This window comes from Pseudochaenichthys georgianus, chromosome 4, assembly GCF_902827115.2.
Source record: "Pseudochaenichthys georgianus chromosome 4, fPseGeo1.2, whole genome shotgun sequence".
NCBI classification, from domain to species: domain Eukaryota; kingdom Metazoa; phylum Chordata; class Actinopteri; order Perciformes; family Channichthyidae; genus Pseudochaenichthys; species Pseudochaenichthys georgianus.
This window is the reverse complement of record NC_047506.1, coordinates 38,412,119-38,434,369: the sequence shown is the minus strand read 5'-3', so window position 1 is coordinate 38,434,369 and position 22,251 is coordinate 38,412,119. Positions and strand designations below refer to the sequence as shown.

At 44.8% G+C, this 22,251-nt stretch overlaps 1 protein-coding gene across 1 annotated transcript in view; it reads left to right on the top strand.

Moving 5' to 3' along the window:
- LOC117445970 (inactive N-acetylated-alpha-linked acidic dipeptidase-like protein 2) overlaps nucleotides 1–22,251 on the top strand; it is a 656,924-nt gene that overhangs the window by 361,742 nt on the left and 272,931 nt on the right. The window lies entirely within an intron of this gene.

The following is a 22,251-nucleotide window of genomic DNA, read 5'->3' as shown; positions in this document are numbered from 1 at the left end:
CGGATTTCATGACATACAAATAATGACTGAGCTTCATTACTTGAGTTATGCTAATGGATTTGATCACTGCAGTGCAGGGAATATACTCTAATTCATGCAAGACACAATCACACCGTGTTTCCCAGCTGTGAACGGCTTTATTTGGAACTGCTGTTAGCCATGGGCCACAACTTGTTTATCTTAAGCTCTTAATTTGAAGTCAAGTCTTTCCTGGGAAGATGCACGCACCTGTCAGTTGTCAGTGTGTATAACAAGCTGAAGGAAAGTGTCATCGGTAAGTACACCTACAATGGTCACCGCAGCAATTTGTCCAGTTCTCACACACAGTGGATGTGATAATAAGCATCTGCTGCCTATAAGACTAATACTATTATTTAGATGTATCAAGACCATTTGCAGACTTGATACACAGCAATATGGATTATTTCTCTATAAACTCAACACATGCACATCACAGAGCTGACAAATTATTCATGCCCCATTTACCTCTGCTAAAAATGCAGTATTGGTGTTTGTTGTACCGCCTTGGGATGGAAACACAAAGATTTAGCCCAAGCTAAGTCGGCCCACTCAAATTCAGAACTGCTGGCTAGGATGGCAACTTTGAGCCTAATTAGTGTGAACGTTCTTCATGATGTTTATCCGGCCCCGAGGCATCCTCACAACCTGAAAATAATAGGTATTGGAGGGTGATATCTGCAGGCTTCAGAATAAAAAAGGGAAACCCTGGTTTAATGGAAAACAGTAAGATGTATAAATAGGCTTGGCTCTGTTTGGGGGAAGTCCAGTATGCAGACATTAGCATAAGCTTATTAGCATTCATACTGAACTGTAGTGTTAAAGATCAATGGGTAATCCCATTTCCTGTATTATTTAATTTCTCTACTGACACTATGGAAAAGCAGAGCGAGAATAGAGGTAACACATTTTCGGGCAATGCATGCCTTCAAAAAGAGAGTAGTAAATGCCTAGCTAATGAAAGGATGCTTGTATGAAGTATTATGCAATATTCTGGGCTTGGTTTTTGTTTTTGATTTGATTAATTAGGGACTCGGTACAAAACACAGGGGACACATGACCCTCGACATTTGCACAGTCTCCATTTGTCCCACCCAAGGAAAGTAACAGAGTACTTTTTGATTAACTGATAGAAGATAATAGTCTCAACAATGCCGCTGGTACAGTAAGTTGTTCCACCTCTAAAGCATGCAATCCGTCAAAGAAAAACAAGAAAAGCTTACATTTCCTGTTTAGTCCCCCTAAAGCTTATAATTGCATCTTTTTTGGGATATCTCAAGGAAAAGACTGGAGAGGAGCTTACGTTTTGAGTGTTTCATTGCAAGGAAAAGCAAAGTAACCCAATGCAATCTCTATAGTCATTCAATCATTCCCTTATCGACTCGTTTTCTGTTCTGTTCTTTGGATTTATTTATCTAGGTTATATAATCATGCTATTCTGCTCCATGCAGCTGGGTCATCATGTTTTGGTGTCAACCTGTTCTTGCAGTTTTTGGAAATGGAAGTGGTTTCAAAGTACAAATGGTGTACATGCGGACAGGAAGTCCAGGACAGCTTATGCAGTCCTCTCACTACGGATTGGAACTTTGACTTTTAGTTGTGTGCACTCTCCAATTATGACCACGGCATTCTTGCAATAAATATCATTTATTATATCCAAAAACTGCGTGTGTTTGCAACACAACACGGTCAAAACGGTTTGCTCACACAGCCTCAATCAGCCACACCTGTGCCGGTGAGGTCACCTAAATACCCTGGGCCATACAAATGGGCACAACATATGCTATACTCTCAATACATGTCTACTAAAACCTTAGGTGTCCAAATGATGGCACATTGTCCATTTAGAATTTTCCCTCAGCAGATTCAAAAAGTTTAATGGAATATGGCCCACACCTGAAACTCTACTTTTCTTATATTGTACTTCTTAAATATATATTTAAACTAGTGCTGTCAAAATTATCGCGTTAACGGCGGTAACACATTTTTTAAATTAATTGCGTTAAAATATTTAACGCATTTAACGCATGTGCAGAATGGCCCGCCCCATACGTGCCACCAGTGGCAGCGCCAGGGTATGGCTGGGGTAGGCTACACCCATACCAAGAAATGGCTTAGCCCCACCATGAAAAATGATGTTAAAGTAAGCAAAATAAAGTCTGCCAACTCGCGCGGAGTAAATTGCACAGACAGCAGTTAGTAAGATTGATTTCAGTAGCCACGGTTTTGAAAACTTTTGTCACGTAGTGATCGTCTTCTCAATAGAACATCTTTGATAATGTCTTCTGGCCAATCAGAATCAAGATAACGGCATGGTGTTGTTGCAGGAAGTCCCGACGGAGAATACTTTTGCTGTAGTACAGGGGTGCACATAACTGGTACGCAGGTTATTTGCGTAATCTGAAATGCGTACCGTCACTTGTGTCACAAAGCGCATTTGCGTACCGACGTACTTGTGAAGCTTTTCCAGAAGGCGGTTAGATCACCGGATGACAGAGTCGGTCTCCGTGTGCACAGACAGGGCTGCTGTTAACGTCGGTCTGTACAACGGAACTGTGCCAAAACTACGCCAACCGGCTGCGGAGGGAGACTCCCCCCCTTCACTGGAGAACTGCACTAAAACAGCAACGTTCTCTGTGGTCACGAAGTACTCCAGTAGCCCCCCCCCCTCTGTAGACTTTCCTGAAGTACTCCCCCGTTGATAGAAATCAACACGTAATGAATTAAGACTCCACGGTTTGATGATTGATAGGTGTGAGGGCTGTCTTTCATTTTGACACACAGAACAATGTTATAATAAACATATATACTGTATGTGGATATATCCGCCTTCTTTCATTTATCTTTCCATTCCCACAACAATATACATAAATAAATGGCATATTTGTGTAGTTCGAATGGTGATTAATCATGATTAATTAATTTTTAAACTGTGATTAATCTGATTAAATGTTTTTAATCGTTTGACAGCCCTAATTTAAACATATATGACACAGTAGTATTCATGTTTTAATAAGCCCACGTTTAAAATAAATGCAGTCAATTAAAGTTGAAAACTTTTTCTAATAAATAGTTATAGACAATGAAAATAATGTAATTACATAACAAGCTTGAAATATACCCTTCATATTTTCCCTTATTATAAGCAATGTGATGCTTCTGTGTGAAGGTATGAGCAGCCAACAAGCAATGCATTAAAAGCTCTGATGTAGGATGTTTTTTTCTTATTCATATATTCAGCATATTCAAATATCAAGCCTATGACATACATTTCATTGATTTTGCTAACTTGTGACTTCACTTATGAGGCAATGTACCTCACCTCTAGTGAGTGACCCAGCCCTTCGTATATTTTTCTGTATGTGGCCCTCAGTGAAAACGTTTGGACACCCCTGGCTGAAACGGACTGTTTTTCCAGAATTCAAACTCCCGGTGACTCATAACGGGTTAGAACACCTGTGGAGAGCTCGGAAATGTTCGATGGCAATCATTTCATAGTTAGAAAAGTTAATAAAACGCCTCTACCTCCGGGCCTAACAGAAGGCCAAACATACATCACTCAGGCCAGTTTGAACATTTTATCTACTCTCAGACGCTCAGTGAATATCAGGCCAGCTATATATCTCAGATGATGAACTCAACTGTGAGGAGAAAGGTCAGACACCCTGTAGGCGTGAAGAAGGTATCCTGAGCAGTGACCTGCATGCATTATCACACCCCCGACACCACTCTCCTCTTGATCTATTAAATGACAAATATGTTGAAATGTAGAGGTGGTTGTGTTTCAGAAGTGTGTAGCAGTTGCAATGTTCTTGCCACACTTTTTGTTTGTAACTAGTGCAATGTGTGGGCTAAAAAGTAAGATTTGAACGGCATGTGTCCTTAGATATAGAAACACCATCATTATTAAATCAGATTTTTCACCTTTCATCCCGACAACACTGTCCGTTTGTGATATGATGAGCCCACATTTCTCCCAGTTATGTTTTACATTTATATCTTTTTAACAGTCATGTACTGTGTTATTCATATCTCTCCCACACACAGATTGTGTCCTGCTCTTTGGTGTTCATGCTATGACATATTATCAGTGTTGTCATGGTGAATAGCCATTATTTTGAAGAGGAGACGGCAGCACATCTGTGATACTGATTTTCATATTCTCTCCTACCAAAAATAAAGTATAGAATGGCAAATGGTGGTCGGTAACTGCAGATTCAGTTAGATACTGAATTTAAGTAGCATTTTCTGGTATGTGATGTTGCAAATCCTCTATTCCACCACATTCATTGGACGGATCATTATGTCCAGAAGTTACTTTTCGGATTAGGATTCTAGATAAGATATTGTCAACTCATTGCTAAGATTAAACCCTAGTCCCTAACCATTTGGCTTGTAAAACATGTCTTTTCGAAGCCCTTTGCCATTTTTAGATGTTAATTGTTCCGTTTCATCAAAGACACATATCCCCTCTTACATCTTAGTTGGTTTCATTTGAAAAACTGTTGGTGGCCTTTATCCATTATTTCAATAAAAAAGAGAAACTATTAAAACTTCTACTGAACCTTTAGTACTGGTTCCTAATATAGTCGTTTTATATTTAATTACAATTAGCTTAACCTTTTAGCTACAACAGCAGTTTACATTGTTGAATTAGGTGGGGCATGGGAAGGGAGTTGCCAAGTAAAAAAAGTACAACATTTCAAACTTTTTGTAGGGATAAACCTTTTTTTAACCACTGTCAAACACGTGATAGGTATGTATTTAGCTTGTGACAGAAGACCGGCACTGACGTTAGTAGACAGACGTTTGTTTGTTACAGGACATTCTTCCAGGAGGCGCTCTTGGGAGTGAAACCAATTTATTGTGGGTTAGATTCGGCTTCTGCGGCTCAGGGGTTAGTTGATTTCCTCCTATCGGAAGGTCAAGGATTAGTTATCGGGCCCCTGCAGTGAACACGTTGATGTGTACTTGGGCAAGATACACAATATCTCACATTTGCTTCCGATAGCTTGTATGAGTGTGTGGATGTAAGTCTCCTTGAATAGGTGGCACCTTGTATGGCAGCATATGGCTCAGCTGACTTGAAGATGTAAAAGCACTCTAAGGGGGGAAAGTCTGGATGAAAGTTATATTAATGCAGTCCATTTACCTTAAGCGATCAATCGCCATATGTGACGAGTTACGGGAGATGTATCCGGATGAGCATCTTACTATGTAAATGTATCCTGTAAATATAATGTATGATGTCCTTTATTGTTTTATGTTTCATGTGGAACCTATATGCTGCAGGTCTCCCTTGAAAAATAGATCTATGATCTCAATGGGATCAATCTGATTAAATAAAGGTTTGAAATCTGGGCCGATGCCTAACTGAGGAAAGGACACATCTGTTCCTGTCTTTGCCCGAGCACACAACCAGGTTCCTGTCTTGTTGGCATCACGTTTATCAATAGTGATTGACAGCTCTTGGTGTGGACATCCCTTCCTCCCAAAGGAACACAGCTCATAGATATCTGCCAGACAAACAGTGATGTGTACCTCCACCTGAATGTGAAATGAGGGAACTGAGTTATCTCACACCTGTGTAGAGGTGTGTGTTTATTCTGTGGCAGACTGGTGTGTGTAATATGATCAAGGTTAGAGCAGTAAGTATCTGTACGTAAAGGCAATGCAGAGGTCGCAGGTTGATTAACACGACGGGTGGCGCAGTGGTCTGTGCGTTTGATCATCAGATCAAGGGGGCATTGGGGAACTCTAGTTCGAAACCCGCTCCCGCCCCACTGCGTCAGGCCGTTGTGTCCTTGGGCAAGACACTTCACCCGGATTTGCTCCTGTGGGTGTTGTCCACAGTAGATGAACATTACATATATGTATGATCTGTATGTGTAATGTGTATTTTTAAAGTGCTTTGAGAGTCATTGATAAAGCGCTATAATAAATAAAAGGATTATTATTATTATTATTATTATTATGTATGCATTATGTTTCTTTGGACAAATAAGCCGACATAATTAAAAGGTAATACCTATATAATACACATATCCATTATCGTGGATTCAACAAAAAATATGTGTTTACAATGTATTTATCCCTAAAAGTAACTTAGATAAACACAGTTTCAATTCAGAACTTCTTTTTGGTGTACTTATTGTTGGCCATGTTGCAAAGCTTTTGAGAAACATTACATTACATTGCTTTTAGCTGACGCTTTTATCCAAAGCGACTTACAATAAGTGCGTTCAGAATCATATAAGCCAGTCCTTTATTAGTATATAAGTGCTTTGTTAGTAATTCTATCGCTCGAAGTGGAGTCGAAAGAGATGAGTTTCCAGTCTGCGCCGGAAGGTGTGTAAGCTATCTGCTGTCCTGATGTCAATGGGGAGCTCATTCCACCATCTTGGAGCCAGGATAGCAAACCCACGTGTTTTTGCTGATGGGAACTTGGGTCCCCTTCGCAGTGCGGGTGCAGCGAGCCGTTTGGCTGATGCAGAGCAGTGTGCACGTGCTGGGGTGTACAGTTGAACCATGTCCTGGATGTAGGAAGGGCCAGATCCATTCGCAGCATGGTACGCAAGTACCAGTGTCTTGAAGTGAATTCTAGCAGTTACCGGAAGCCAGTGGAGGGAGCGGAGGAGCGGCGTGGTGTGGGAGAATTTAGGAAGGTTGAAGACCAGACGAGCCGCTGCATTCTGAATGAGCTGCAGAGGTCGGATGGCACATGCAGGTAGACCAGCCAGGAGGGAGTTGCAGTAGTCTAGGCGTGAGGTGACGAGAGCCTGGACCAGAAACGTTGGGATGTTGGTCTTTGCAGACCATTTACATTCACACAAACCTATATAACACACTACAGGAAAGGGAAAACCAAAAAAGCACATTAGGGCCTCTTTAACAACTGCCTGGTGTGACCTGGCAGTGACCTCAGACATATTATTCCTATTGTGAAAAAAGCATCAATATAACAAAATATGTACAAAGTCTACTATTTGAACATATTCATTTATGTGTATATTACAGATAGGAACCATCTCTAACATTCCTTGATAATGAGAACCAAACTGAAAAAGGGATAAATGCAGGCACATGTATCTTTCTGCATTTTTAATCTAGAATCTTTAGAAACAGATGCATGTTGCCTCTTAAGTACAATCAATGTCACACACTCCTTTCTTTAATGTGTAATTATTTGAGTGATGTTATCTTAAATAAATAAAAGTAAAGAAAGTTCTCTGCTGTATTGAGGCTGAAGGCTGAGGTAGCAGAGATGAGTGAAGACACCGGGGAGCGTACTGAACTCATTTAAGTAATATATTGAAACAGATACATATGGTCCCAACCACACAAGGCAACCTACGCATCTGTGTTCTAGCATTGTTCAATATTCCAAACAGACCACTATATGTGATCTACTGTGTGTGTAATTGTATTCATTCATCCTCGTATGCCCAATAAACAGAGTTGCGGTGCTGGTAATGTGTTGGGAAACCACCAGATGTTGTGTCGCAGGAGTGGGCTTCGTTAAACATTTGTTTTCTCGTTTAGCAGCTGTTTTTCCTCTCCCCACATGAAAGTTCTCCTCTGTGCAGTCATAACGTTCCATACGCTGTCCTGTGATTATTCACCTCCTGCGATAATTGTACAAAGTTTGTTTTAGAAAGTTTTGCATGCTTGTTTTAAGATAGCTGAGGCATCACAAAGATGTTCATTTGCATAAGAGTGTGGAGGCAGAATAAAGTTTGTTCTTGAGATGAGCTTGGTTTATTCATTTAAAGCAGTTTGGTGCATCAAAAGGAAAGAAGCAGTGTTCATTTTGGCTTTGGTTGTGTTGATAATTATGTACCTTCTTGCTTGTCAGTGTTTCCTGGGAGACAGACCCAATCTCAATCACTCTGCTCTGTGTATGTTCTTATATACTTGTCCACACTGTAATTAGGGCCGAGCACCCACATCATTCTATAACGCTCCCTGCAATGTTGCCCAAAGGTCGGCCCTTGCTCAGGTGTGGTAGGTGTGATGGAAACTTCTAAAGCAATGGAGACGAAACTCAGCGAGACACGGGGAGAGCAGGAACTTTGATGGCAAACACTGATGGTTTATGTGAAGCTTCGGCCGGAGAATTCACAAGACGAGCCACGCCACGAGTTGACACAGCTGCTGCCAAGCCAATTCTGAAGATCTCTACCTCAGACCCATTTATTTAGCTAGTTCTGAGAGAATAATCAACATTGCAACTTATATCTGCTCCCTGATCTCACGGAAAAGTGTAAGTGGCTACTGCCTGAGATCGAATGCTGTGGTTTTATTAAATGTGCCAACTGCTAGGACTGTCTTAGGGAAGACAGCTTTTAGATGCGCAGCTCCTCTGTCTTGGAAAAGTCTGCAAATTAAATGGAAACTGAACAATCTGGTGCCACTAAATGTTTTTAAAGCTCGGTTGGATGCTAGTCAATCAGAAGCTATTGGTACCTGTTTATGTGGATAATTATGTAAATGATGCTGTATGATGTCCTTTTGTTGTTCTGTTGATGCTTTTATGTTTCATGTGGAACTACTTGAGCAGGTCTCCCTTGGAAAAGAGATCAATGATCTCAATGGGATTCATCTGTATAAATAAAGGTTTGAAATGAAATGAAATTGTGCATAACAAGATAAAGCACAATAACACCTCTCACAGCTGACACCAACAGGCAGGAATAGGGAGACACAACACTGAGAGCAAAGCACCCAAGGCAGGTGCCTGTGCTCAGTGAGGTCATTACAAACTGATAAACTGGGTCAAAGTTACGGGCCTAGGACAATATTACCCCAACTGTTGGTACTTTCATAACATGAACATTACGTTGTATGTTCCTCACTTTATGTAGAGCAACATAATGTTTGTTAAGTGTGTGTTCTCTAGCACCACATAGTGGACAAAGGAGCTGGTGCAATATTTGCAATATGTCATGACAAGTGCATCACACTCCATGCAAGTGATGTTCACTCGTGCAGCCTGTCTCTACCATTCGAGGCAATTCACTGCCACGTCAACTGGAGACCTGGAAGTGCCTCCAATGTGCATGGACGCGTGAGGGCCTGTCCATCACTGCCTGCAGCTTTATGTTATGGTTACTCTTAAAATGGCTTATTAATTTGACATTTAATGAATTGTTTTATTTGTATTAGTTTAGTTGACAAAAACCATAAAAACATTTATTCCAGTTTAAGTACTATTTATGTAATTGTACTCATTACGTTTTTCAAATGTTTTATTTGTTTCTGTAAAATCCCATTTCATATTGAAAGTGTCTTTGAATCTATCCAAATCCAATTGTTATTGACATTTAGTCACTTGTTTCACATATGATTGTATCTTAAATCAATTATTTGATGTATTTTATATTACAATGTCTTATATTATTATTGTATTATTATATGCATAGTTATTCGTTTTTTTTATAGTAGGCATTTCATAACATTAGTTGGCCCAGTGAACAAGGTTCCCACGTTATTGTCATAATAATGAATTGCCATGTAACACTGTACTTTCTAAAAACTCCTTCAAGGGATCTTTCCACACGACTGACATCTTGAAATAAAATTGTATCGTTGCCATGCGTGGGAGTAGACACATGTCATCAAGAAGTGATATTGGCTCTGACTGACCGGAAAGTAACTCCGACAGGCCGTTGATGTGAGGAGAATATTTGACATCCTGTCATCTCTGCTGCTCCGCAGTCCGGGCCACATTCAGGCTGGGAGAACAAAGTCCTCACACAGCCAGGGATCTTCATCTTGACTTTGGCATGTACTCCGCTTAGACCGGAGGCCATCATCCCTCTGCAGATAATTATATCCTCCAAGAACTGTAAGAACCTGGGCTGTGACATCTTGTGCCCTCTCGGCTTCTGTGACATCCTTTAACTTGGCTTTGACAGTGTTACTGTCTGAAACACAGCTCTGCAGATGATGGTATCAGTAGACCTATCCGACATGACAACACATTGTGCTTCCCTGGTTGAATGTCTTCTGAAACAACAGCTTATTGCTCCTCCACCCGCACCCTCAGCACTGGCTCCCCGCAGGGCTGCGTGCTGAGCCCTCTACTCTACACACTTTACACACACGACTGCTCTCCCATTCACCCCTCCAACTCCATTATCAAATGTGCGGATGACACCACTGTGCTCGGTCAAATACATAAGGGAGACGACGAGTCGGCATGCAGAGACGAGATCCTGAGCGTGGTGTTCAGCTAACAACCTATATCTGAACACAAGCAAAACAAAATAAATCATCATAGACTTCAGAAAGCACCGTCCAGAACACGCCCCCCTTCACCTCAATGGAGAGAGAGTGGAGAGGGTCTCCACCTTTAAGTTCCTGGGGGTTCACATTTCGGAGAGCCTCAGCTGGACAGCACACACCACTGCAGCAGTTAAGAAGGCCCAGCAGCGACTACAGTTCCTGAGGGTGCTTCGGAGAAACAGACTGAACAAGAAGCTGCTGGTGTCCTTCTACCGGGCGACCATGGAGAGCGTGCTGTCATACTCCATCTCGGGGTGGTATGCAGGATGCTCAGCTGCGGACAAGAAAGCCCTGCAGAGAGTGATCAGGATGGCAGAGAAAACCATCGGCTGCCCCCTGCCCTCTCTGGAACACATCTCCACCTCCCGCTGCCTCAGCAGAGCTAATACACATAGTTAAGGACAGCTCTCACCCAGGTCACAGACTGTTCTCTCTCCTGCCTTCTGGGAGCTTCAAGTCACGGACAAACAGACTAAAAAACTGTGTCTACCCCTGGGCCGTCAGGCTGCTTAACCACCACACTTAATGCAATAACCGTAATCATCTTCAAACATATACACCTCATACACATTTTTAATGCACTTTACAACTTTATCAATATTTTTAACTATTTATTCCCCCCGTATGATTGCTTATGTTGTCTGTCCTACTGCCGTGTTTTTAATGTTATGTTTGTCTAGTTTTTGCACACTGGGACAGAGTTGCACTCTGAATCTCGTTGTATTTTTTTGTGAAACGCTTTAACTAACTATAATTATCTTCTTAAATTATCTACAAAATTAAGCTCCAAACATATGCTTTCATTATCTGCCATCTTACCCTCATTGTGACCCTGCAATGAGCTCTCTGCAGCAGAAACACAACACTGTAAATCAGCCTCCTCAGTGTTCACCTTTTCATTGTGCACTGCTATTTACCTTCTGTTGGTTCAGTCAGAAGTCCACCTGGCAGTCGTACATTGTTGATGCCCTCAGGTGTTGATGTTGTAACCTCCTGTCTTGTAACTGCCAAGTGGAGACGAGAGCTGTTTCTAAAACCTGGTGAGAAACTTTACTTACTGTGAAAGGCAAAATGTCCAAGCAGTATATACCGGAAGATAAACACCTGATCCAAAAGGTGGATAACACCAACTAGCAGGGCAATAAAAGGTCTCCTATGAAACATTTCTAAATACACAATGTGTACAAAATATCTAAATTCGTACAAAAGTATGAAAGGAAAACATGCGTATAACACACGGAAATGTCTGTATCGCAAGAAAAAGGTGAACAGTGAAAAAGCTGATTACTTGTGTCGTCTTTGTGCCACAGAGAGGTCATATTTATACAAAATATAACAACAATGAACAAGACAAAGATTTGAATTACAGCCGGTCATAAAGTAAAGTGTTATATTTGCACGCGGGTTAAAGTCCTAAACACGGCCCAGTTGTCTTTTTTAGGGTTTTCCCTTTCCTGTAGTGTTTAATAGGTTTGTGTGCATGTAAATGGTCTGCAAAGGCTCCAATCCCTATGATCTGTTGAACACCAGCCAAATATGCCAGAACGTGCAGTGTTATTGATCACACGGAATATTGTCCTGACCAGTGATGGGGTCGTTACTCAAAAAAATAATGTATTACACATTACTTTAAAAAAAAGTTATTACTTTACTTCTTTACTCTCTACATAAAGTTGATACATTACTCTTTACATTACTTTTGCTTTACTCAGCAACAGCTTATATAGCCAGTATATCTCGGAAAGATGTTGATTCCACTGTGCAAATGGGCAAAATGTCCTCTACTGTAAAGGAGGCTATGAGCCTGTCCATCTCTGCTTTAGTTACCGTTGGAAATTCTACTTTTTGCTGGTTGTTCGGAGTCGGCACACACTCAACATCATCACTCTGGGTTCGGGGGTCTTTAGCTACTAGCTTCTTGTTAGCATGTTGCCTTTGCAGGTGCTTGGAGACGTTTGATGTTGTGTTTGCAGCAGTGGATAATAGCTTCTGGCCTGGACACAGTTTGCACCTTACCGTCACATTCCTGTCCTTTCTTCAGACAAATTAAAAATAATGGGTATACCTCCACCCAGGGGTTAAATTGGGCCGGGGCTGTCCGTGGCTCTGACGTCACCCTCGCACATTCTCATATGTTTACAAAAAACGATATGTTAAAACTTTTCTCGTTCTTAATATAGACTATATTTAGGGTCGATATGTGTTGACTTTACTTTAAAATAGAAGATCTCTGTGACCGGATATAGTTTTTCAGCTTTGTGAGTATGTCTCTGCTCCGATCAGGAGCTGCAGCTCCTCCGTGTAAAGAGTCTGCAGCGGTGCCGCCAAACCACCGACCCGTATTGTAATCCCTCTAGTCTGTTAAAGGGAGAATCTAGTAATTGTTTCGCGCAATGTTAGTAACTGTATGTGTGACTGCTGAATTTATAACAGTTACGTGTTACATTACTGCGTTACCAAAAAATGTAATGTGATTACAGTGACGCGTTACACCCAATACTGGTCCTGACAACTTGGCAGTTGGCTAACCATAGTGAAGGTAAATTGGCAGCATCTCTCAAATCGTGTTCTATTTAAAAGTCAGCATTTACCCATTTACACCAATTCATACTGAGGCAGAGGCTGCCCTAGAAGGTTTCCCCTTCTCAAGAGACTAACATTCAAACAAAATTGTAAATGCTATCAGGAGCAATTTGGGGTTCAAGTATCTTACATTGATATGTTGCCTGCAGGGGCTGGGGATCGAACCACCAACCTTCTGATTGGTGGAAGTCAGCTCTTTGCAAGGGTGGCTTAACTTTCAACTAGTGTTAATGCAGTAAGTAGCAAGGCAGAGATTCAGGGTGTGGAGTCTTCAGTGAGAATTAGTGCTGTCAGCTTGTTAACTGTCGGCTGGATGCTGACTGACAGGTGGCTGGCTTGTTTGGAAAGCTATTGTGACTGACGACCACAAGCAGGATACTAGCAGGCCACAATTGAATCTCCAAGACGCATGGATGCTTTCCTGTGTGACCTGTGTGAAGTATGGCTTGCATAAATGTGGCTAGGTGACAAGTGGCAGTGGAGTGGAAAGTAAGATATTATACCATACATCCTTAAACACGTCATTTATCGCATATTTGACAAGCTGCTTTGTGTTTGGCAGCAATGTCCTTCACAGCAGTGTTCCAGGAGCATCAGGTCGCAATCTATCATAGGAGGAATACCATTTTATTACACCAATTTACAGTGGCATTTTGTCCATTTCCAATATTCATGTTGAGCTGTAAAACACCGTAAATGGCGTCTTGTTAAGAGGCAGTAGATATCTGTGCCGAACTGATCTGGAAGTCTGAAGCTGATGAGGAATGATGGAAGGATATTACATCTGCACCCAGCTCTCCCCTGCACAGCTGTCAGGCAGAAACACCTTTTGGTGCTTCTAATGGAGATGATACCAGGGAGCAGTCACGCAAACTGAGGCAACCTAACACACACCCACACACACAATCTCACACACACGTGTATCTCCATACCTCTTACTCAAGGTAATTCCACTTTGAAGATGGGGGATGAGTGAGGGTGTGAGAGCATATGAATAATGTCTGTGGAGTGGATGGAAGGTGAGAATTAAGATGTGGAAAAGGTGATAAAGTAAGAGTAAGACGATGGGATGTTAACATCTATAAATTATTACTATATTACATTTGATAAATCTCTGCCAAGAGGACTCTCAATTGCTAAAATGTTTGTATTGATATGTTCATTAGAGTTTAGCAGAAACTGGGCTGGATTATTGTACAACACAACAGGAAGATGATAATATCATCAGGCGATGAGTTACTTTATTCATCTGTAGTGTTTTTGTATATTGACTTGATGAATGTCTTTTGTTTGAGCTTGTTGGACTGGCATTATAAACATAAATTGAAGTGATATACCATAGAATATATATTATATGTTACTTTTATTAACAGTGCCGTTGATCGATTGTAATTGCTTTAAACACAAAAATAGTCTGGGAATTATCATGATTAATCACAAGTTTAAAATAATAATATTAACTTGTATTTGTGGTGTTCTAATGAAAAAACATGACAAACTGGTAGAGAAATCAGATGGTTTCTTTATCATAAAATACATTTATGAAATAATGTCTGACAAATGTCCGACCCTTTGCAAGAGCTTCTGTATGGAGAGCTGCTGTGATTGCCCCCTGTATAATGTACGCTACACAGGGCATATGCTCGTATGGTATTATTCTTGGTGCTGCTATTCTACTGCGAGCTCCATCTGTTCCTACAGTGGTGACCATTTCCACTATCTCACAATCTTGTGCAACTTCAAGAAACTGGCGGATAGTTTGGTGAAATCCCTCTCTGTGTTCACCACACCTGAATGCAATTGCCATTTCTCAGATTAGGTGTGAAATTGCTTACTGCTTACTGAGGTCCAGTAGTCTAAAGGCCCTGACACACCTACCCGATTTTGGGAGTCAGAGGCCGTCAGAGGCAATCGGGCATTCGCGGCGCCCCACTCAGGTTGGTGTGTCCCGCACCGTTGTTGCTTTACGGCACATTTTCACACCTCCCGCGGCCTCTCAACATGTTGAATCGGCCAAAGAAAGTCTCTTTTGAATGACGAATACACACTACCGCTGCCTGCTGGTAAGGACAGTAGTCATTGCCACTCGTCGACTGAAGTCTTTGCGGTGTGTTCGTAGGCGGGCGGCGTAGGCGGGCGACGTAGGCAACGCAGGCGACTTAGCGGACGTAAAAGTCGGGACGCCTTCGGTACGCGTTCTTTGGTCTCAGGGTGGTGTTTAAGTCAGTGCGATACATGTAGCTTGGGCCATTATTCCGCTTTATTTTCCTTTTCACTGCCATGCAATTCATGGAAAACGGATTTATGGCAGAAAGTCTGGGTCTTGTTGCTGTGATTAATTTGCGTTAACGTTGATAGCAGTGGCGGCTGGTGGAAATATTTTTGGTGGGGCTATGGAAATAGGGACCAAGCGATACTAAGGCGGTCCGGGGAGATCCTCCCCCGGAAGACATTTTTGAGAAATGACCCCTTAAATTATCTGGTGATGTTAGGGGGGGGGGGGACAAATTGAGGCTTAAAAATATGAGATAATCCATAATCTTCAGTGTGGTTAGCTATGAATCTTCCAAAACTGTGCAACAGTACAGTAGGCGCACACAAACTGCAGAACACTGATGCTTTGGGAACACTCAAATGATTTAATTCCAATTTAAAATCAGGAGACTAAATACGAAAATTATGTGTGTGGGTGTCATACTTGCCAACCCTCCCGATTTCATTGCCCTCTCCCCGGTTTCCTCCCGGGGTCATATTTCTCCCGATTTCTGACAAAATCAGATTTACTCACGACTGTTTCCACTCGGACTTTAATACAGCTACACCATTGTTTGGTTTCCATGGTAGCGCGTCTCTTTATCAGCGCGCGCAATTCAAAGTTTGAGAGGGTGAGGAAGATGAAAACTGAACAATAATCGACAACTCCACCCTCTGCTCACTCCTTTCCTGTAAAATACAGGTCCAGCCCACACATATGCTCCATGGTGCTACAGTCAATCAATCAATCAATCAATCAATCAATCAATCAATCAATCAATCAATCAATCAATGTTTATTTATATAGCCCAATATCACAAATGTTACATTTGTCTCAGTGGACTTCACAGTGTGTACAGAATATCAGTATGACAATATGACACCCTCTGTCCTTAGACCCTCACATCGTACAAGGAAAAACTTCCGAAGAAAACCCACAGTTTAAAGGGAAAAATGGGAGAAACCTCAGGGAGAGCAACAGAGGAGGGATCCCTCTCCCAGGACGGACAGACGTGCAATAGATGCCGTGTGTAAATTGAAAAGATAATACATTTGCAACATAGGTAGTCCAAATGTTTGGAAATGCATGTGTGTATAATAGGAAGATGAATCCACGAGGATATCCATCCAGGACCGATGATCCAGGACCACAGCCACGACTCGCGATCCAGGACACAGGACCGCAGGATCATCCATGACTCCGGATCCCGGCGTATATCGACACCAAAAAGAAAGAAATGTTGGGAAGCTGGGTTAATCGGAACATGAGAGTACACAGGTATAGACAGAGAGAAGAAAGAAGTAAGATGTCCCCCGACAAACTAAGCCTATATCAGCAAAACTAGGGGCTGAATCTAATCAGCCCTAACTATAAGCTTTATCAAAAAGGAAGGTCTTAAACGGATAGGGTGTCTGCCGCCCGAACACAAACTGGAAGCTGATTCCACAAATGTGGAGCTTGATAAGAAAAGGCTCTGGCTCCCATTGTATTTTTAGAGACTCTCGGAACAACCAACAACCCTGCATTCTTGGAACGCAATGCCTTAGTAGGACAGTAGGGTATAATGAGTTCTTTAAGGTAAGATGGCGCCTGCCCATTAAGGGCTTTTTAGGCGAGAAGAATAATTTTAAATTCTATCCTGTGTTCTATAGGTCTGCCAGTGTAAGGCAGCCAGAACAGGAGTAATGTCACAGTTTGCTTTCTCACTCACCTATTTTCTGCATTAACTTTCCTTAGTCACCTGGTAGTCACACCCTGTCTCTCTCTCACTCTGTTGCACCCATCAGCTCCATTAGTATTTAGGCCCACTTCACTTTCACCTCAGTGCCAGATCGTACTTTGCAGCATGCCAGTCTTTCCCGCATTACCCTTCAGATTGCTCTCCCGGTTTTGACCCTGCCTGTCCCTGACCAGCCTGCCTCGCCTGCTCCCTGACCCGTGCTGTACCTGCGACTCCCGTCCTGCTTTCTCCTGGAACCCTCGCCTGTCCCCGACCAGCCCTTTGCCTACTATCTGCCGTTTTGTCTCCTACCAGCCTATTGCCATCAATAAAGCTGATTACCGACTATCCCTGGTTTCCCGTGTTCTGCACTTTGGTCCTCAGCTCGATTGTGACAGAACGATCTGGCCAGAAATGGACCAAGCAAACACCGGGTCTCCTAGAGACCGCTTTGAAAGGGTTGAGGATGCCATCCAAAGACAGGAGGTCACGATAGCTACCTTAGCTACCGAGACCCACCAGACAACCTCAACCCAGGGACAAATGCTGGATTACCTTACCTTCCAGATGCAACAGATGGGCGCCACGGTACAACAGCTAACTGCTACCATGGTTGCTACCGCCCCTCCGCCCACAGCTCCGATGCCCGCTCCAGCCCCGGGCCCGACGGGATACGCTCCGGAGCCTCGTGTGGGAACGCCGGAACGCTACGCTGGTGAGCCGGAGGGATGCAGTCCTTTTCTCACAAACTGTTCCATATTGTTTTCACTGCAGCCCCACACCTTCGCCTCCGAGGCGGCTCGTGTAGCTTTCACCGTTAATCATCTGACGGGAAGAGCCCGGTTATGGGGAACTGCAGAGTGGGAGCAGCAGACGTCAGCCTGCGCCTCTTTTGCTGCATTTTCCGCGGAGATGCGGAAGGTGTTCGGTTCCGTTCGTCTGGGTCCCGACGCTGCCGGGGGTCTGCTGAGTTTGAGCCAGGGTTCCGGCACGGTGGTGGATTACGCTCTTGATTTCCGCACCAGCAGCCGCCGCAGCAGCTGGAACGAGCCGGCGCAGTGTGACGCATTTCTGAGAGGATTAGCGGATTATATGAGAGATGAGCTGGTTTCCTATGATCTCCCTGCTTCCTTGGATGGGTTGATTGAGCTCACCTCTCGGATTGACAGACGAATCCAGACCCGGAGAGGTCTGGATTCGTCTCCCAGAAACTTCCGGTTTCTGGGAGATTTCGACTTCCGGTTTCGGCGGAGAATTCCCATTCCTACTCTGACTCACGGTACGGGGAGGCCGAGCCCATGCAAGTGGGTCGTACCAGTCTTACCTCTGAGGAGAGGGAGTTACGTCGAAGAGGTAATCTTTGCCTTTACTGTGGTCAGGCTGGACATATGGTTTCCCGTTGTCCGGTAAAAGGCAGAGCTCATCAGTAATGGGGAGTATACTGGTGGGCCAAACCTCTGAGCTGATCCCCAATCTAAGACCCTTGTGCCATGCTCAACTCCTCGTGACAGGCAAATCTCAGGCTCTGGCTGTTTTTATCGACTCCGGATTAGATGTCAGCATCATTGACGAGGAGCTCGCACTACAGCTGGGCATCCAACAGGTTCGGTTGCTCCAGCCGGTACCGGCTAATGCTTTGGATGGTCACCTACTGGGAACAGTGACACACCAGACGACGCCGGTACATATGCTCATGTCGGGGAACCACCATGAGACAATCCAGTTTCATGTGCTACGGTCCCCCCAAATCCCTCTGATTTTGGGCTATCCGTGGCTCCGCCGCCACAACCCAAACATTGACTGGGCAACTGGGTCTATCTTAGGTTGGAGTTCCTCCTGTCATCAGGTTTGCCTCAAGCAGGCTTCCGCACCTCAACTATCTGTGGATATGAACCTGGTTCCGGATGTTACTGGGGTTCCGGCAGAATATTTGGACTTTAAGGAGGTTTTTAGCAAGGCTAAGGCGACATCTCTCCCACCTCATCGGCCCTATGACTGCGCCATTGAGCTACATCCAGGAGCAGTTCCACCCAAGGCCCGGTTGTACTCGCTTTCGGCACCAGAGAGGAAGTCCATGGAGACTTACATCAATGACTCTCTGGCTGCAGGAATTATTCGTCCTTCCACATCACCCGCAGGAGCAGGTTTTTTTTTTGTGGCGAAGAAGGACAAGACCCTGAGACCCTGCATTGACTATCAGGGCCTGAACGATGTCACGGTGAATAATCGTTATCCCTTGCCACTCATCTCGTCAGCATTCGAGTTACTACAGGGGGCTACAATCTTCACTAAGCTGGATCTACGAAACGCGTATCACCTGGTACGAATCCGTGAGGGGGACGAATGGAAGACCGCCTTCAACACCTCTTCAGGACATTACGAGTACCTGGTGATGCCATTTGGACTTACCAATGCCCCTGCAGTTTTCCAAGCATTGGTGAACGACGTACTCCGGGACATGTTGGATCGTTATGTTTTTGTTTATCTGGATGACATTTTGATCTTTTCAAGGAACCTCAAGGAACACGTCCATCATGTCCAGACGGTCCTCCAGAGACTTCTGGAGAACTCTCTGTTCGTCAAGACGGAGAAGTGCGAGTTTCACACTTCCTCGGTCGCCTTTCTCGGCTACATCGTGGATCAAGGAAGTGTGGAGATGGATCCTTCTAAGGTTTCTGCGGTTACTTCGTGGCGGGTCCCTGATTCCCGGAAGGAGCTGCAGCGTTTCCTGGGATTCGCCAACTTTTACAGACGGTTCATCCGTGGCTACAGCACCGTGGCCGCCCCGCTCACCGCCCTGACCTCGTCCAAGGTGACGTTCCGATGGTCCCCTGCAGCCGAGGAGGCTTTTCAGGACCTCAAGGGCCGGTTTACATCGGCTCCTATCCTGCAGGTACCAGATCCTGCTGGTCAGTTGGTGGTGGAGGTGGATGCTTCTGACGTTGGGGTGGGGGCCATCCTGTCGCAACGTTCTGGGGAGAACCAGAGGCTCCATCCCTGTGCTTTCTTTTCGAGGAGATTGAGTCCGGCGGAGAGGAACTATGACGTGGGGAATCGGGAGCTTCTAGCAGTCAAGTTGGCGTTGGAGGAGTGGCGACACTGGCTTGAGGGGACAGAACAACCATTTCAGGTTTGGACCGACCATAAGAACCTGGAATACATCAGGTCGGCCCAAAGACTGAATCCCCGACAAGCCAGGTGGTCGTTATTTTTTACCCGGTTTAATTTTTTCCTCTCCTACCGCCCGGGCTCCCGCAACGTTAAGGCCGACGCTTTGTCCCGGCAGTTCGAGAGGGGGGGAGACAACTGGGGTATTCCGGACACTATTCTCCCTGCTCCTCGGGTGATCGGCGTCCTCACTTGGGAGATTGAGGAGAGGGTTAAGACCGCTTTGGTGGACCAACCCGGTCCGAGTTCTTGTCCTCTCAACCGTTTGTTTGTGCCTCAGGTTTTGAGGGCTGAGGTGCTTCAGTGGGCTCACAGATCCAGACTTTCCTGCCACCCTGGAATTCAACGTACCAAGGGGAGGGTTCTAGAACGGTTCTGGTGGGCCACGCTGGAGGCTGACACTCGGGAGTTTGTGAACGCCTGTCCTGTGTGCAATCGGCACAAACCATCTCATCAAGCGCCAGCGGGACTCCTTCATCCATTACCGGTCCCACGTCGCCCTTGGTCACATATTTCATTGGACTTTGTGACTGGTCTACCACCGTCCCACGGACATACTGCCATCTTGACGGTGGTAGATCGGTTTAGGAAGATGGCTCATTTCGTACCCCTGCCTAAGATCCCGTCAGCTAAGGAGACGGCAGAACTGATTCTTATCCACGTTTTTTGGCATTCACGGACTGGCGACTGATGTGGTTTCTGACCGGGGGTCAGTCTCACCTCCGGGTTCCACCCACAGGCCAATGGCCAGACCGAACGGAAGAATCAGGAGATGGAGACCACTCTCCGCTGCATGGCTTCCGATCATCCCACAACCTGGTCAAAACAACTCCTGTGGGTGGAGTATGCCCACAACACCCTCATCAGTTCCGCTACTGGTCTTTCCCCTTTTCAGTGTGCATACGGGTTTCAACCCCCATTGTTCTCTGCATTGGAGAAGGAGGTTACCTGCCCATCTGTCCAGGCTTTCATCAGACGTTGTCGGAGGACTTGGAGGCAGGCTCGAACAACTCTGCTTCAGTCTGCTAACCGGTACACCACATCAGCGAACCGCCGACGCACCAAGGCACCTGTGTACCAGGTAGGCCAGAGGGTGTGGCTTTCCACTCAGAACATTCCCCTTCGGGTGGAGTCTAAAAAGTTAGCACCCAGGTTTATTGGACCCTTCGAGATTGTCAAGGTCATTAACCCCGCAGCAGTTCGACTGAGTTTGCCCCGGAACATGAAGATCCATCCCACCTTCCACGTTTCCAGGATTAAACCGGTCCGGGAGAGTCCTATGATTCCCGCCGCCCCTCCACCACCACCCCCTAGGATGATCGATGGGGGCCCTACCTACACCCTTCGTCGTCTACTCTGTTCCCGTCGCAGAGGAAGAGGGGTTCAATATTTGGTGGACTGGGAGGGCTATGGTCCCGAGGAAAGGCAGTGGATTCCTGCTCGCCATATCCTCAACCCTCAACTCATCCGAGACTTCCACCTGCGTTACCCGGAGCAGCCTTCTAGGACCCACGCTCAACCAGGCGTTAAGCCAGGGGGCATTCGTCCGCTACAGACCAGAGGCTTCGTCGAGGGGGAGGGGGAAGCGCCATCAGTCGAGGAGGACGAGGATTTCCAGGAGGGAGAAACCGAGAGCGCATTCTCAGATGAGTATTAGCCTTTCCCCATACCTCCACCTTCCACCCTTTGTCTGTAGGGTTTTTGTCTATTCTTCTTAGATATATATATATATAGTTTTTCTTTTTTTTTTTTTCTCTTTTTCTCCTAGAAATTTTCTTAGACGTCAGGAGCCGTCCATTAAGGGGGGGGTTCTGTCACAGTTTGCTTTCTCACTCACCTATTTTCTGCATTAACTTTCCTTAGTCACCTGGTAGTCACACCCTGTCTCTCTCTCACTCTGTTGCACCCATCAGCTCCATTAGTATTTAGGCCCACTTCACTTTCACCTCAGTGCCAGATCGTACTTTGCAGCATGCCAGTCTTTCCCGCATTACCCTTCAGATTGCTCTCCCGGTTTCGACCCTGCCTGTCCCTGACCAGCCTGCCTCGCCTGCTCCCTGACCCGTGCTGTACCTGCGACTCCCGTCCTGCTTTCTCCTGGAACCCTCGCCTGTCCCCGACCAGCCCTTTGCCTACTATCTGCCGTTTTGTCTCCTACCAGCCTATTGCCATCAATAAAGCTGATTACCGACTATCCCTGGTTTCCCGTGTTCTGCACTTT